Source organism: Bacillus rossius, chromosome 8 (assembly GCF_032445375.1).
Source record: "Bacillus rossius redtenbacheri isolate Brsri chromosome 8, Brsri_v3, whole genome shotgun sequence".
NCBI lineage: Eukaryota > Metazoa > Arthropoda > Insecta > Phasmatodea > Bacillidae > Bacillus > Bacillus rossius.
In genome coordinates, this window is record NC_086336.1 from 59,181,589 (window position 1) to 59,193,976 (window position 12,388).

The 12,388-nt window shown below is 40.4% G+C and overlaps 1 protein-coding gene across 2 annotated transcripts in view; it reads right to left on the reverse strand.

The window, feature by feature from the left end:
• LOC134535037 (protogenin B-like) overlaps positions 1 to 12,388 on the reverse strand; it is a 220,650-nt gene that overhangs the window by 168,791 nt on the left and 39,471 nt on the right. The window lies entirely within an intron of this gene.

The following is a 12,388-nucleotide window of genomic DNA, read 5'->3' on the forward strand; positions in this document are numbered from 1 at the left end:
GCCCCGACCTCATGGATACACAAAAAAGCCTGGTTATTACTTGGTTATAGCTTGAGATTAGTGTTTTTTTAAACCTCTGCCCCCCCCCCCACTTAACTGTTAGGTCTTAATTTATCAAAATATTGTATCGTTAGAGGTTCTTTATATGTATTAAAATTTCAACACATTCGGATGTCGAAAAGTGGGTAAAAATTGAAAGGAAAGATTTTATTACGTAGTCCATTCATACATACACACAGGTCAAGCTATTAAAAGCGCGGTAATATGCGAAATTTCTTCACATAAACATTCTTCACGCAGTGTCAATATGGAGTCATTTTAAATACAAAGCTATAACCTGGTGATCCTGGTGAATTCTGTGGGTGTACTGTTGCATGACTGATGGACAGCCTTATCTAAACACCAGCCGGATGCAATCCACTTAACGCAGGCAGTAAGTACATCGTAACACTCACAGGTGTTCCATTACTTGTTTGTGTTAAGCCGACATCTTAAGGTTTTTTTGTCCAAACCAACATGCACGGTCATTACTGGCTGACTGACTACCTTTTAGGCTGGGGGTGGGGAGGACTGCATTCCAATGGAAATTCGTATGCAAATTCAAGCACTTTTCAGACGTATTACTCTGTTTTAGAAACATTATTTCAATATTTTGTTCGATTTCATGCGCACAAGGGTTCAGTACTTTCATACAGTTATCCAGTGGGGTATTAAAACATTTGAGTACGGTGTGCATTAAAGCGAAGAAGGAAAAATGGGGTTCGAATATTGTACTTCTTTTAAACACACAGCCGCCGTATTAATGCATTACTAAAATAGAAGCAAAACATTATAATGGTCCAAATATGTGTGATTCCTGATCTGTATGGTTTCAAAATACTCAAAATACCATCACTTCTAAGCAATATTGGAAATATTCAGTTTCAATAAATTATTGAAAATGAAACGCAATTACTCATTGATAAAGTAAGGGTAGTAAGTTAGGGCCAATGTCCTGGTTATTTAGTTTAACTTAAACATTGCTGTAATACAATAATTTAGAAGAAAAAAAAAAGTAGTTTTTTTAAAGTGAATCTTCTTTTCTTGGGGGGTAAAAATTTTTTCGTGCGTTACGAAAATTCCGATCGCATGAGGGGAATAGTTAGGTACGTGGTGGGGGAAACTGTAGTGCAGAAGAGTGTGTCAGCGGCGACGTCACTCCAACGCATGCGCTAGCGGTCAAACGGGAAGACGACAGGGAGGTGGATAGTTACGTAGCTATATGCTAGTTGCAACGCCGCGCCGGCAGAGGAGAGATAGAAATGACGCAGCAGTGATACTACGGAATTCTAGTAACGATGCTTGTGTTTGCTTACTCCTCGGGATACGTAACGGTTAACGATTGACTCTGCCGTATTTCTTTTTATTTTATTTAAAGTATCTACAATGTATTTATTCGTAAGGGAAGGAATTATTGATTTTTGCAATTAACTTTATAGGTATGTATCATTCATTTTAATGTGAATAGTGGGATTTAAAAAGTCAAAAAGACTGATAGACTTGAGATAAAGACTTTATAAGTGTAATTTATGTAAGAATGGAGTGTTTTTTTTTTTGTTCTTTCATTTCACTCAACTGGAGATAGTGATTTAAAATCATGACTAAAAATATTAAAAAGGCAGAAGCAGATAAGAGGTATTATCAAAGGCAAGGCGGGAATAAATCACCAAAGAGGTGCCAATAAGTGCCAGTGAATGGATGCGAGAGTACAGGTCGCGGAAAAAGGATTTCTTTTATATATCATACCCGCGTCCTTACTATTCTCAATTATTATCTCTTGTTAAATAAAAAAAATACTAATAATTTATCTCTATCTTTACTTAATAAAAAAAGAAGTTTAATTTCTGTCGCACGTGGCCTCCACGCAAAATTCAGTTTTTTTTTTTTTTTTTTTTTTTTTTTAGTGCAAGACCAACTTTATGCGCTTAAACATAAACAAGTCAATGTCTTTGGCCATTGGCTGTTGCCTCGTTTAATTTCCGTCCGGACTGCAAATGGTTGGATCGTACAAATTTGGTTATTCTCTTACTGGCTTAGTGTCCTTCATGGCGGGTCAAACCCCACTCATGAACCAATGAGAAAAATTGTTGTTTGAATGTTCGCGCGCTGGTGCTTTCTAACGCGGTACCGCCTCTGAACGCAAGGCTTCGAACTGGCGCGCGATTTCTCGCCAACCTTACGATAATTTCAATTTTATCCGTAACCATAACATTAGATGGCGTAGTAACAAAGTTAAATGTGTAATTTAAGGCTCATGGGTGCTTTCAAAAATTTCAGTTTCTCGCCATTCATAGGATTATTTCAATTTTATCTTTAACCATAACATTATATGGAGTAACAAAGACAAAGGTGTAATGAAGGCTCTTGGGTGCTTTCAAAATTTTTCTACCGGATGTTTGATGTCTAAAAATCTATCTGAAAGCCTCCTGAAAAAAATACAGTTTGAAAACGGAAAAACAGAACTTCCCATCCGCCCTCAGATACTTAAATATTTAACGCAAAAAAACACCACTCGGATGTCTTGAGCAGTTTTCATGTCGCGTAGTTTCTCCTGAAGCTCTGCACATCGTGTATATGTGTGCGTGTGTGAGAGTGAGTGTGAGAATGTGAGTGTGAGTAAGAGTGTGTGTGTGTGTGTATGTGTGTGCCGAGGTGGCGTGCCCTTTTAGTTCCCCCGGCTCCTGTTCAAGATATCCGAGTTTTTATTTTTATTTATTTATGTATTGTTGTTGTTAATAGCACACAGGCTAACATAATAACATAAGAATAAAACAAAGGTTCCATACATCCAATACTGACAACATTATAACATCGTTTGCATACAAAATCACCTTGGTATACACATATATACACCATCCGACTTATAAGTTGGTATTCAAGTCATTGCTGTCTTTTGCTGTTTCGTAAGTGTTTCCTGAAATTTTTAAATGTGGACATTCTCTGATGTGAACTGGCAAATTGCTGTATTCCTGGAGACCTTTAGCATAGATTGATAGTTGAGCTGAAGCAGTCCTCCTATATTGCAAATGGAACTTATTGCAATTACGTGTGCAATAAGAGTGGTGTCTGTTTGTAAAAAACATTTGATGCTGAGGGCGGATGAAGAATTCTGTTTCCGGAATGCATTTTTAAAATTTTATTTACATGAGACTGAAAAATGTCTAACACGTGTGTTTGTGTTGTCAGAATAATTTATTAGGTCTGGAACATCCGGTAGAGGTTCTTTAAAGCACTCGAGTGACTTGCATTACACCTTTATCTTAATTATTTCTCCGCCATATAATGTCTCGGTCACCGCTCAAATTTCACAGTTATCCTGTGCACGACGAGAAGACTGCGCGCCAGCTCAGAGGCGACACCGCGCTAGAAGCACCAGCGAGCGTCGCGCTTATCATCCCGCCTCACCGACACACACACACCCCTGACTGGGCGCGGCCTATGTGAAAATGTGAAATGTAATCCCTACCAACGTTATAAATGCGAACGTGTGTTTATCTACTTCTCTTTCTTTCGCAGCAACGGATCGAAATTTTTTTTCTTTCCATATAGATATTTCCATATAGGCCGAAGAGTAACACAGACTACATATAATTACGAAATTCCATCCCTAAGGGAATGAAAACGGGGTAAATACAGTTATGTAGAAAATCATAAGAGGTAGGACATAGACTCACAAAACAGTGAGTTTGTGTCATTTCTCTATGTGTCCCCAACACACGTTCTGTTATCTTCCAATCCTTCTCCTTGGCGAAACCCATCCGCTTAGTGAAGCTCGCGGCACCTAGAGAACTAAAGGTGCTAATAACAGTTTAGTTTACAACTGCGTAAACAGATGGCGTTGCCTTGAAATTTGTAACGCGCTATCCGTCACGTCTTGCCTAAGGGTCACCTGCCTTCCCACGAAATGAAGTTGAAGATTGGAGTCCCGGTTTTGTTGATGCGTACGTAGCCTTTGATGCACCGAGAATGTGCGATCAATGGGACTTGAACATCAACATTTCCAGTTTTTCAAGTGCGTGTCCCACAGACTTGAAACTCGGTAGTGATGTTCCTTGTATCGTGATGCGTCTAGACCCGGGAAAATGCCGGGGCACTGCAGCTGGTTGGCTACAAACGAGGACACTCTACACCAAATGGAAACCGACAGTAGCGATAAACTCCGCGTGCACGAAGAACTAACAACGCTAGCAACGCAGTGCTGGGACCTGGCGGCCGAGATCCAACATCAGCAGGAATCTGCTCTGTCGGTGCCGAATTACTGAATGTCCTGACCCACAGAGCAACTGATTGAAAACCCCTTCATTGCATAGCAACGCGCAGTTCTCGACTCACTGCCCATATTTAGAGACCGGAAACATTCGCGGGTTCAATGACCTTCAGGCTAGACTCCAATATCCTCTAGACACTCCGGCAAATGTCAACTGTTCATTGGCTGCTGACTTGTGAGATGTCTCGACTGGGTGGTCTGTGATTTGACACTTCTATGAGTGAGGGTCTCTAATTGGCCCTCAGTCCTACAGAATAACAGTAAACCAATTTCAGAAGCAGCACTAAGGTATAATTATTTGAATTTTAGCAAAACACGAAATGAACCCGCGAATTTTTCAGGACTCTACCCATAATGCTCGGACCCGGAAATTTCGTGGATTCATTTGACGTCAGTCTAAAATTCATAGTTACGAGTTCCTGTTGGCTGATCCCTTTCTGTGAAAGATCCCCTTCTTTTGAATGGATTGTTGTGATTCGGTCACTACACTGATACACTGCAAAAAAATAGTTTACGGAGTTTCCAACGAAGGATTTTAACTCAATTAAACGAAAAATTCTCCGTCGTTTCAAATAACTAAATCTTCTACATCGTATTTGGACTTCCCAGTTGTATGTTTCGTGGACAAAAGAAGAAAAAATCATTCTCACAGTGGACTTAACCAGATTTCGAGTGTTTCGTTAATACTCCTACCAAGGATATTATTTTGAGATCACGTTCAAAGTAGGCGATCTTCCTATTTCCATAAATTCACGAAGTTCCCTGGATGATTTGTAACCAGCGGTCTTCGGTGAAAACTTTTAACAGTGTAGCTGGTTAATTGACTGGTCCATATTCGTGAATGGGGAGAGCCGAACAGTTGTGGATCCATTCATCAAAGCAACAGAGAGGTGTGCATGTTTGCAGATTACCTTGCGGCCGCAAAAAAAAAAAATGGGGTGTGGCTGTGTCATGGACACGGCCGTGTGTTGTACGTGAATACGTGTACGCAACAGGTAACATTTTCTATACAAAATACAAACTACGCAATTTTTTTATTTTAACACCATATATATTCACTGTAACGATTTTACACTAATGTTTTATATATGCAATCGATAGATTTTGAAGAGAGCTGACAATTGAAACCCAAACGAACGTTGTAGCTTCTCCGAGAGTCAAAAGTTATACTAGGCCCTAAATGGAAATCTCGAAACGCAGCAAAATGACCTCAAAATGGCAACGCTTCCCCTTCCCCCGCGCGCGATGCGTCACAGTCCTCACTTAGCGTAACGAATTCTTTGATCCTTTAGCTATCCAGTGGTGTAATTAAATTTCGGATGGAGACGATGGATATGTAGCCGCAACACCAAACTATATATCACGATTTTGTTATCATTCGTTTTGCCTCCCACTATGGAAGCATTTTTAAAGACGTGTTCACGTCAAAATGATCCGAGGAATCTCCGTGTGTGGCGACTGAAATGCTGCCCCTTGGAAGGGCAGCCCTTCAGGATTTTTATGACAGTAGTGTTTTTGAAAGGTTTTCGAATTGTTGCCCTTTGTATGGGCAGCCCTTCAGGATGATTCTGACAGTGGTTAGTTTGTAAAGTGACCTAACCTAACCTAATCTAACCTAACCAAACCAAATCATTGCCAGAAAAATCCTGAAGGGCTGCCCATCCAAGGGGCAACGATTCAGACCACCTTTCAAAAACACTACTGTCAGAAAAATCCTGATGGGCTGCCCTTCCAAGGGGCAAGTTTTCAGGATTATTTAAACACTTTAACGAAACGTGTTTTCAGAAATTGGATGGGCTGCCCTTCCAGTCGCTGTACAAACAAACCATTGCCAGAAAAATCCTGAAGGTCTGCCCATCCAAGGGGCAACAATTCAGACCACCTTTCAAAAACACTACTGCCAGAAAAATCCTGATGGGCTGCCCTTCCAAGGGGCAAGTTTTCAGGATTATTTAAACACTTAACGAAACATGTTTTCATAAATTGGATGGGCTGCCCTTCCAGTCGCTGTGCAAACAAACCATTGCCAGAAAAATCCTGAAGGGCTGCCCTTCTAAGGGGCAACAATTCAGCTCCCCCGTGTGATGCGGGGACTGGGCCGGGTTCCAGAAGTGCAGGGCGACAGGAGTGGCCTAGGGCGACAGGAGTGGCCTAGCAGGAGCTTTGTTTATATATACTATATAGAAGTCGCCAGCCCAGGTTGAAAATTCGAATACGGTTTTGAGGTAGTTGGTTAATTCACCGCCGCAATCGCCACCATCTCCAGAGCATCGACTTGTGGTGGTCCCTAGCGGACAAGTGTCCAACTCTTCAGACACCCCTTCCCCCTCCCGTTGAACGACGTTGAGCTGCAGTGAATGATGTAGGGGTGCGGGGAATGACAGCGGGCGACAGTGCTGCGCTCTAACGTGTAAATAACAACCTAAGACGATACAGGGCGTTACGGCAGCGCACTGCAGCGGTGAAGTTCCCAAGCTGCTCATCATAAGCTTCTGAAAAACGTAGAGTAAATCCTATCCACTCGCGACTTCTATACAGTATATATATTCAAAGGCAGGAGGAAGAGGAGATGGCGACCCGGGTGACTCAGTGCGCTCGTCTCCGGGGGAGCGATTACCTGCGGCCAGAACAATGAGGAGCCAGCCTCCTCCTGGGGCAGGAAGCGGCCCCCGCGTCGACTCAGAGATACCCCGCGCATGCGCGCATTCCTGCGGCGGACGCCACTTTGTCCGCCGTCGCTCCTGCTGACGTCTGCGCCGGAAAACACCGCTCTATCCGACTCCACCGCACATCAACACAACTAATCTCGCACGTCAAAGCCTCTTAAGTCTCTCGTTTTGACTTTTCTTCGTTCGTCATTTTTTTTTTTTTTTAAAGGGCCATTTATAAAATTTCAACCTCGACGCAGTGTTAACATCGTGGGTGTTAAAAAGCCGCGAAAGTGGTGATAAGTTACAAAAACTTACGCGCTTTTACACTCATGATATTACACTAAGTGACAAATCTGTTAAAAATTTTTTGTGACAGGTAAGCAGATGCCAGGGGAGTATTTTCGGACCTAGGATTAAGAAAAAAAGTTTAGAAGGTTTACAATAAGTTTTAACGAATCTGATAGTGTGTGTAGTAAGTAAATTTAGATTTTTTTTTTTTTAATTGCGTAAACATCTTAGCTCTCTATATACAGCATTTGGTAAAAGGAATTTCGTGAACATGGAAAGGACGTTGATGAAAGGAAATGTAACACAAAGATGGCGGACCCACGTGCAGCAACATAAATCCCTATATAGTCACATTCGTAAACATTAGGACAAACTGATTTAAAACAATTTCTTGGACATACGCTATTGCAGTTATGAACTGTTTGTCATTGAAAAATATTCAAGAACGCAAATTAAGAATTAAGAATTAGAAATTAAAAACCAAAACCCACAGAGAACAAGCCAAAATCAACTGATGTAAAACGATGAAACTAAACAGGTATTATGTACAACACAGACGAAAACACTCAAACTGAAATATCAGTCAGCACAAGTATTACGTGGAAGGAATTGTCATGGAAAAATAACAGCACAGTCGAACACAGTAGGCTAACAACGACGAGACAGTTTCAACAATAAACAACGCAGCAAATATGCGAACACAAAGATGAAGATAAATAAATATTATGGACAACACACAGCGATGACAAGACCAACGAACACAATAGGTTTCATATGACAAAGCAACTGCGACGTTTGCTTTCTTAAATTTTATTTTCCATTACAAAACAGTGAAAAACTGCAATGGCGTATTTCCAAGAAATTGTATTAAATCAAAATTCCCCACTGCATCGTTAATTTAAAGAACAAGAACCCAGAACGTAATAGGAAACATTGTACTAAAATGTAAACCGACAGTAAGGATAAGCTGAGCGAACTTGAAACACCGGCAGCGCAGTGCTCGGTCAACGTCAACACCCGACATCCATCCGAAAAAAAAAAAAGAAAAAAAAATAACAACAGAACGCGAGTGGCTGGATTGGTGCCGGACTACAGACCGTGCCCACCCGTAGAACATCGTATTGTGCCGGACTACAGACTGTGCCCACCGCCCGCCCGCCGACCCACCCTTACCGAGGCGATACCTTTCCAGTGCATATTTGCATTGAAACCGAAACATTTTAAGAAATCGGTAAGGGTATACCTTTGCCAGTTTATACCCAGCTACACTACCGCCACCAAAAGTACGTATGAAAGGTACCCAGCCCCCTCTCCGGATACGCCGACACGTGGGTCTCACGTGCGCAGGAGAGGCTGCTACCTTTGAATATATATACTGTATAGAAGTCGCGAGTGGATAGGAATTACTCTACGTTTGTCAGAAGCGTATGATGAGCAGCTTGGGAACTTCACCGCTGCAGTGCGCTGCCGTAACGCCCTGTATCGTCTTAGTTGTTATTTACACGTTAGGGCGCAGCACTGTCGCCCGCTGTCATTTCCCCGCACCCTCCATCTATCATTCACTGCAGCTCGAGGTCGTTCAACCGGAGGGGGAAGGGGTGTTTGAAGAGTTCGACACTTGTCCGCTAGGGACCACCACAATTCGATGGCCCTAGAGATGGTGGCGATTGCGGCGGTGAATTAACCAACTACCTCAAAACCGTATTAGAAATGTTAACCTGGGCTGGCGACTTCTATACAGTATATATATATTCAAAGCTGCTACGGTGTTTGTTCTCGCGGGTCGCGCGGGTCCGAGGCGGTGAGGACTGGCGATGCTGGCCGCTGGAGGGGGGTAGGGGTCTCCGGGGGCCCGCGTGTGGGTGAGCGGGGGCCCGGGCAGAGGTGGTCCGGCGGCGATGTGCGCCGCGGCGTTGCCAACTTTGCCGGGGAGGGACTTCTGTTTTTGCGGTCCAGAACAACACGGCGGCGATATCTTTTCTTTTGCAAAAAAAAATAATAAAATAAATTCTTCAATACGTATCAACGTAAACATTTTTATCGCCGTTGGTTTGGTATTTAATTTTTAAAAAAATTTGCGTGGAGTGAAACTTCTAAGTATTTTTTTTTTTTTTTTTAATTGAACAAGAGATAATAATCTAGAATAGTAAGGATGCGGGTACGATATCAACACTTTTTTTTTCGACATCCTGTACTCTCGCATCCGTTCACTGGAAAGTTTTTGGCGCCTATTTTTGGCGGTTTATTCCCGCCTTGCCTTTGATAATACCGCTTATCTGCTTCTGCCTCTTTTTTTATTTTATTTTTAGGCGTGTTTATTACGATCTACAGCTGAATAAAATGAAAGAACAAAAAAAAAACTCCAATCGAAAATAAAATAAGCTTATAAAGTCTATCTCACAAGTCTGTAAGTCCTTTTGACATTTCAAATCATAGTGTTCGCATACAAAAAAATAAAATAACACTCATAAAGCTAACCTCTTAAGATTATACCTACATCTTTATAAAAATAATAAAATATAAAAATGAATTCTTTTTACAAAGTTAATTGCTGAAATCAATAATTATTTTCCACACGAAAAAAAAAATTATTAGATACTTAAAATTAAAATAAATCATGGTAGCGTAAATCGTTAGCCGTTACGAAAACTGAGTACTAGACGAACACAAGCAGCGTTAAAATAATTCCGTAACATCGCTGCTGCGTCATTTCTACCTCTCCCCTGCCGTCTACCCTTCCGACCGTTACAACTAGCATATAGCATTGCTACGCTACGTACCTACCATCCCCCCCCCCCCCCCCCCCGGCTCCAAAAATTTGCCGTCGTCCCATTCGACCGCTAGCGCATGCGTTGGAGTGGAGTCGCTGCTAACGCACTCTCATGATATACCGATTCCCCAACCACGTACCTAACTATTCCTAGGAAGCGGAAAAATTCGCGGGTTCAATTTATTAGCTGTAGGATGAACTCCATAGTTCTACGTACACTCGGTCAAATGCCACCCACTCATTGGCTGCTGTCTTGTGAAACGTTCCAGCGTAGCAGCCTGTGATTCGATAAAGCTTTGGTTGGGTGTTTCTCATTGGCCCAGAGTCATCCAGGTGAGTTGTGAACCAATAACAGAGGCAGCAGCACTGGGGTATAACGATTTGTATTTTATAGCCTATCGCGAAATGAATTCGCGAATTTTTCCGGTCTCTTAAGAGGCCGTGTCACAAATTTGCGCTCCTATCTATATCAATGTTATTTTAAAAGGCAGTTTTTCTCAAAGTCTATAAGAGGTAGGGGCCGGAAATTTTGCCTACTGAAAGTATACAATACATTTAACATAACCGCTTTTTTCAAATTTAGTTATCATATCATATATTATTTCTGTGATGAAAATAATATTATCAATATTTTGATTTGTCCAGATACATTGAACTTTTGCTTATATTTATAATTATTTAGCAAAAACTGAAAACGCCATTGAAATGTATTGCACATTACCTTCCGATCAGTGTCTTCATGATCATGATGGGTTTATAAACCTGGGTGTAATCAAGTCTTTAACAATTACATGACAACATTTATACTTAATAATTTGGAGATATGCCTTTTCTATCCTCAGCCCCTGAGCTTTTACTATCTGGTCTGGCGACCGACCTGACACTCTTCAACCACCCCAGGGGTCTCCGATTGCACATCTTATCAAAAAAAAAAAAAAGCTGTTCGTTCATTTGTTTTTGTGTTCGAGCGAAGGTTTACTTCTCCATAAGTGCCACAGACTTCACACATTTATGCCAAGGGAATATTCCGCTGATGTGACGCTATACGAATGTATTATTCGCGACCATACAACTTTTTTGTTTGTCATCGGGAAAATGACGCCGCAGTTTGATTTTTTGTGGTGATATAAAATAAATTTTCTTGCTAGGGAATGTTCATTTTGAATTGAGCATTTTTAAATGTCAGCGTAGAATATGCTTATCTGCCCATTTTGTTTCTTTCCATAATAATGAGTAAAGTTAACATTGTCATAGACATTTTATTATATTCGTTTGCCGTCCAAGTACAAATGTCACACTATATCGCACGTAATTCTATTTTTTACTAATTTGTTAGTTGTCATTTTATTTAAGTTATAAATAACAGTAATAAAAATTATTACTTAATAGTCCAGAATAGAGATTGAGTTATTTTTCATTTAATAGGAGTTTAAAATATGGTACTACATACATATTTATATTATCTTGTTGTCTTCTTTGTAACTTTACTGGAAGAATGGCATTTGGTATGTATGTTAACTCACAATGAAAATACTTCAGAAGTACTCAATTAACAGTGAACAACCTAGGGCCTATACTAATTTCATTATGTTCATGAAATATAATTGATATTACTAATAATGAACTGTATGTGTTTTGCGTAGAGATATCGTACGAACTGTATGTGGTACAGACCAACATTAGCTAAGACTCTGTAAATAAGTAATTTCAGTTAATGTGCAGAGAATATTAAAAGTTAGAAATAATGATATATATATATAAAACAATGCAGAGTAATCAGCATAAAAATAGAAGTTGTTTTTACGTAGCGCCTACTGGAATGTATATTTTGTGTTGAATTATGTGGTATGATTAGTATTCTCTTATTGTAAGATGTGTTTTGTTAAAATCTTATAAAACATCACTTACTGTTGAAGGATTTTCATTTTTTTTGTGATGATCTTACTTAAACAAGTTTTAATTATATTACACATGTATATTTTAAAAGCATTTTAATGTATACTTATAGAATTGTAATAGGCTTTATACGGACTCTCACGATGCATGTGAGCATCTATAATTAATAGAGACCGGAAAAATTCGCGGATTCATTCGGCGATAGGCTAGAAGTCAAATACATATACCTTTTAGATGATTTTGCTATTGGCTTACTGTTCATCTGGACGAATCTCAACCAATTATAAAACACCAACCAAAGAAGGATCGAATCACAGACAAACAAGCTGAGACGACTAACAAGTCTGCAGCAAATGAACTGCCGTTATTTGCCCGAGTGTACAGGGGAATGTGCAGTCTATCCTGAAGGCCGTCGAAACCGCGAATTTTTCCGGTCCCTAATCTACATCAATATTATGGCCGTTTCACAAGATCAAA